This window comes from Amphiura filiformis, chromosome 20, assembly GCF_039555335.1.
Source record: "Amphiura filiformis chromosome 20, Afil_fr2py, whole genome shotgun sequence".
Taxonomy (NCBI): Eukaryota; Metazoa; Echinodermata; class Ophiuroidea; order Amphilepidida; family Amphiuridae; genus Amphiura; species Amphiura filiformis.
The window spans coordinates 43,208,019-43,214,053 of NC_092647.1; positions in this window are offsets into that span (position 1 = coordinate 43,208,019).

Here is a 6,035-nt window from a genome sequence, read left to right on the forward strand (position 1 = left end):
GAATGTACACTCTCATGAATATTGATTGGCAACATTTTCCAATATGTCAGCGCTCTAATCGGAAACAATAGAACAAAAGACCCTGCAGAGCGTTGCATTCAACGTCCAGATTTCAAAATTAGGTGACTTGGCAGGTGTGAAAAAATGACTGGGCGTATCAATTGCATAACGCATAAAGGCATTGATATTATCGAATGGCTGCCTAGTGCTGTTATGTGTTTAGTCCCTACACTCACTGCAAAAACAGTGTTTAGAAAGTGAAGGCAAGAATGTGTTTAGAAACGTTATGTTTAGAATATGGATGTCAGATGTTTAGAAACTGAACACCATCACTGACCAATGTTCAGAAATTTGACACATGATGTTTAGCTTCTATTCGTGTTTACAAAGTGAAGGCAAAATTGTGTTTAGAAAAGTGTTTAATTTCTAAACTATGTTTTTGCAGTGTATAATAATTATAACATTTATTTATCATTCCTTTCTTTTCCTTTCTCTGTATATCCTCATTGTTATGGCGCTATTTTCTTTCTATTAATCATTTATTTAAATATATCGCTCCGCGGTCTTTCTCTCATCGATTGCTAAATACTAATCATCGTATTTGGCGACCAACTATTGAAGGAGACACCACAAGTGTACTCGATCCGTAATCTATGTTGTGATACTTTGTTGATATTTTATAATGCGGAATTATTATGATTATTATGAAGTTATATTTTGTTATCCAGCTATTTCTTTTCGTATATTCAGCGAGTCTTTCCCCGTGAAACTTTGAGATCCATCGGTCATCTATTATGGTGTGAAATCTATCTTTCACCAGAATTACTGATTGATGAATCTCTTGTAAGTTTCGAGTCATAACATTATTCTTTCCTAGCCCAGCAAACACAAAACGTTTTCAAAACGTTTTAAATTGGTTTTAGTTTGGTTTCGTTTTTGTGAAACGTTTAAAAAACGTTTTAAAAACGCTGCCGTGTAACAGTTCAATTCTTGATTGCTGAATATTTGCACCAAAATGTTTTAATAACGAAATAATAACGTATACAACGGCTCTTTTTTTATTCCATTATCTTTATTCAAGCAATTCATGTTAAAAATAATTTCTGATGATATTTTTGGTAATTTGTAAAGATGTACAATTGAAAGTTATTTCCTCAACAAGTATTTTTTTAATGTTGTGGAAATATTTCAATGACATGTAGGCGTATCTTGAAAAGACTTTCCTTTTTAGCTCCTTATATTAGGAAAACATACTGCATATTATATTGCACTCCCTGCAAAAATAGAGCTAGAGATCGTGAAAATTCCCCGAGTTGGTATAAAAGATGCCAGCCTGGCAAAGTTGTCCCATTTTACAACAATTTCCAAGAACAAACAGGTTGTATTCAACTTTATATTAGCCAATTAGAATTATAGTTTTATTTTCTGTTATTTACCTGCATGCAACATAGTGTACCTTGCATTGGTAAAGACAATACTTCTCAAAGAAACTTGTGAATAAAAATAAAATGTTCTGAAAACACCCTCATATTCCATTGATCCCTAACTTGTTTGCTGCCAAGCTGAACTACAACCAAACCCGGGACCAAACCAAACTAAACTAAACCAAATCAAACCGATAGCCTTGTTATAAATAAAATGTAACCGAGTCTGATATATTTTGACGACACACAGGACATGTTTTTTCTTTTGATCTCCTTATTTTATCAGCGCAACTGTGACACAAACAGAGGTGTTTGCAGGGCAAAATCACGACATCGCGTTCGTTTTCTTGGCAAACTATACAAGTCAATTTATCAATAACTTCAATATGTTTCTTTTTCAGACGTCGCAGTTCTTCAGAGAGTTTATTAATTTCTCCTTTTCGTTTATTATCATTGTGTATGCGCTGTAGTCCCCTATTGTATTCTGTTTGCAGTACATTTCTATGAGAAAGTTCCTTTTGGAGATACATAATCCATTGGTTTGATTCTGATTCAAGTTTATTGCAATTTACGCAGTTTTCTGTATATTTTGGGCCATTATTAATCGATTCCATCTGTTGTTTCGCACCAAGTATCAATAACACCAGGGTAGTTATTATTAGAACACATGACAGCACAGAAATATGTACAGAGGCTATCGATGCAGAAGCAGTTATCAGGGGTGTGTGCACAGTGTTAGATATTGATTTTGAAAGCATCGACAAAGAAGATTGGCTGATATCTGCAATTAATGTGAACACTGATGCCAGTTTATATGAAAATAACTGAAATAATTCTTCGACACACATCATTTCGTATATCCAAATCCTCATTTTTGATATCGCCTGGACCATGTCTTCAGGTAAAATTTGAGTTTGTTCCGTTGCTTGTTCATATACATCTGGCAGTGGACGTTTCAATAACCACTTAATGCAACAGACGAACGCAGCAAAATCTACACCGACCTTTAGACGAAATCCACAGCATCTGAAGAAAACTGAAAGGCATTTGAAAAACACAATATACTTGAATTCCACACCAAAAAACCGACATGCTATAAAATAACAAAGTATCAAATCAAATAAAATTCGCATACAAATCATCGGCACTTGATGTCTTCTGTGTGCATGTTCAGGTTCATGTATAAAATGTCTGATTCGCCTATCTTCTCCAACATGTAATTCTTGAAGTTGATGAATTCTCCGTATTCTTGGCATCTTGAAAGTTTTGTACGTCACTGGCGTCCCAAGATCAGAGAAAATAAATTCATACAGTTTTATAATATCTTTGATACATTACATCTCTGTATACAGAACCGGCTCGTAGTGTGAATGTAGTGCATCACGTATCACGCAATATCTCTTCATGGAACATATAGGCCTACTTCCGGGATAACAAAAATCACGAATTAGATCCTATATCAATAATATTCAGGGTTTATTATTGATCCACGATAACCGAAATCTCTGCTGCTTCCCTGCATCAGTATGTTTTAAGCAATTTCGTGGGCAATTTTGATTGAATTGGTGAACGTTTTGTAGGTTGAATGATAATAGGGTTCGTAGTACAATCCCTGACCCCGAAACATTTACGTTCCAGTATAAGGGCGCAGACCACCAAATAACTTTTCCCATTGAAAAGCTGAGCGGTCGGTTTGCCGTCTCTCTCTATCATGCATTGGCGTACGCAGGGGGGGTGTTACGTGTGTGAAACACCCCCCTTGGATCTGTCCAAAAAATGGGGGGAAAGAAAAGAGAAAGAAAGAGAGAGAGAAGGAGGGAGAGAGAGAGAGAGAGAGAGAGAGAGAGAGAGAGAGAGAGAGAGAGAGAGAGAGAGAGAGAGAGAGAGAGAGAGAGAGAGAGAGAGAGAGAGAGAGAGAGAGAGAGAGAGAGAGAGAGAGAGAGAGAGAGAGAGAGAGAGGGGAGAGGGTGAGATGAGCAAGGCATAGGGGACATCACAATCATAGGCCTTTAGATGCCTTAACAACTCCCACACAAATTATCTCACCCCTATAGGCCTACCCGGTATTGACCGGCAACATACGTAAATGTTTAATTGTTGATACATGTCAACACCCCCCCCACATCATCACACCCCTGGCAACATACGTACGTAAAGGTTTTAATTGTTAATTGACATGGATATACATGTTTACACCAAAACCCACCCCTACATCATCACACCCACACCCCCCAGCAACGTACTTGAAAGTTTGAATTGTCAACCCCATCATCACGCTTAAAAAAACTGCATCTCTTACACCGCATTGCGCCATGTTATCAGCTGAAAACCGTTTGCGATTTTTTTCTGTCAAAACACGGTGCAAGTACGCAAGCATAATGTAATTCAGATGATTTTTACTTTGTAATCCAAATCTAATCGCTTTTCAAAAGAATATGTTAAAATAAAGCATAATTAGACAGTATTTTGCATTGAAAAAGTGTAAAAATTATGCACTAAATGGCTTCAATTGGACCTTCATTTTGCAAAATTTCTGAGGAGGGAAAACTTGTACACGAAAGGCTTCATAGACCGTCATTTCACAAATTTTCGGCTTTTTCAGACAAAAATTTTACACACTAATAGTGCCAAAATGGTCCACCAAATCACTTCAATTAGGTATTCATTTTGCAAAAGTTTCTTACTTCGGAGGGGGGCACATCCCCTCAGACACCCCCCTGGCGCGCGCGCGGCGCGGTATCCGCTACGCGGCCATTTTAAACTTTTTTTTTATCATCACACCCCCCTTGAAAAATTCCTGCGTACGCTACTGCTATCATGCGTCATCCCTGTATTAATAAGGACTGAATTTTCATTTAAGCTTCAATTTTGGTTCACTTTATAGATTCAGTTTTTTTAATTAAAATCAACACCAACATTTTTGGGGCATCTGGCCCAATGGTAATCTAGCTCTGTGAATCTACGAGCGCAACAATTTCGTTCAAGGGGGCGCAACACTAATTCAGAGTCCCATAGAAAAACCGCGTTAATTCGGCCTATTTCAAACGTCAATACTGGCGTCCCTGCAATACTTTGCAAATGAAATTTGGTATCAAATTAAAGCTCTGTTTCTGTAGATTCCAAAACTTTTGTTGGCATATATCGATGACCATTGACTTTTGTCGCTATTTCGCGATGCAAAAAGTAAGGGCAAAATATACTAAACTCACTATTCACATTTCGTAATCGGAAATTGTCCTATTCTGCTATAGAGCATTGCTTTTGAAATAAAACGACAAATTTTAGTCTAAATCAAAAGCGTGCTGTTTGAATTAGGCGGAGACTCGGTAACCTGGAGACACCATTTTTTTTCCAATCATTATGCCCTCTATCGACCTAGATCCGTCTAGATCAGATATTATAGTCTTTATTCCAGCCTCCTTGTTCTCCTTCGTGACGAATGAGCACAATCCAGTTTGGAACCGAGACTAGCAATATTTAACACCGTCTTAACGTACGTAAAAACGTACGTAAAAACGTACGTAAAAACGTACGGTCCACGTGCTGCGTATGGAACATCGCAATCTCTCTAATAATAAAAATTAGACTTAGTTTGTTATGCTGATAAACAAGTTTATTAGCATAAATCACTTTCAAGTGTTGAAGGAGACGAAAAAAGAAAACCATGTTTTACGGGCACGACCGACCCAGATTTTGAAATAATTTGGGAAAAAAACTCCTGTACCGACCCAAATTTCAAAACAAAACAAAACAAAACAAAACAAAACAAAACAAAACAAAACAAAACAAAACAAAACAAAACAAAACAAAACAAAAACAACAAAAACACCTCCTGCTCTCCTCACCTTTCCAACAACATGTGGACGTGAAACGAACTTTATTTTATGTGGCCTTAAAGGCTCGGATAGCGACGTTTTCACGTATTTTGTGTGGGACTGAGAGCACATCAGACATATCGAATTGCATTTTGAATACGAAGAATGTCCTTCTGGTATCAAATAATTTAGATTTTTTGAAATTCGCGATATAATAAAAATTTTATGGTACATGATTAAAAATTTATATTTTTGAAATTTAACAGTCCTCGAAGTAAATTGTGTAAGTCTAATAATGTGTACTTAAAGTGTATATAATGGAAAGTTGTCCATCATACAAAAAATTTGACCTTTCGTATTGAAGATATAGATTTGTTCCCCAAAACACCAAAACAATAGTCTTTTGAGGGCAAATGTATATCTTCAATATGAGAGGTCAACATTTCCAATTGATGGCCGGGTTTTCATCCCAGCTACATACACTTTATTAACAGTATTAAGTACATCATTAGATTTATTTAAGTTTACTAATAATTTGTCATAAAATGTGTATTATATCGCAAATTTCAAAAATAAGGGGAAAAAAATCAACATTATTTGATATCAGAAGGACATTCCTCGTATTCAAAATGTAATTCGATATGTCTGATGTACTTTCAGATTCCACACAAAATACTGTGCAAACGTTGCTATCCGATTCCCTAAGTGCTTCAAAAAAGAATTGAAAGCGCTATAAACCTACATGAAAACGAAGTATAGCAACTGGGTTGAACTGGTGCAGAGGCATTTCAATTCG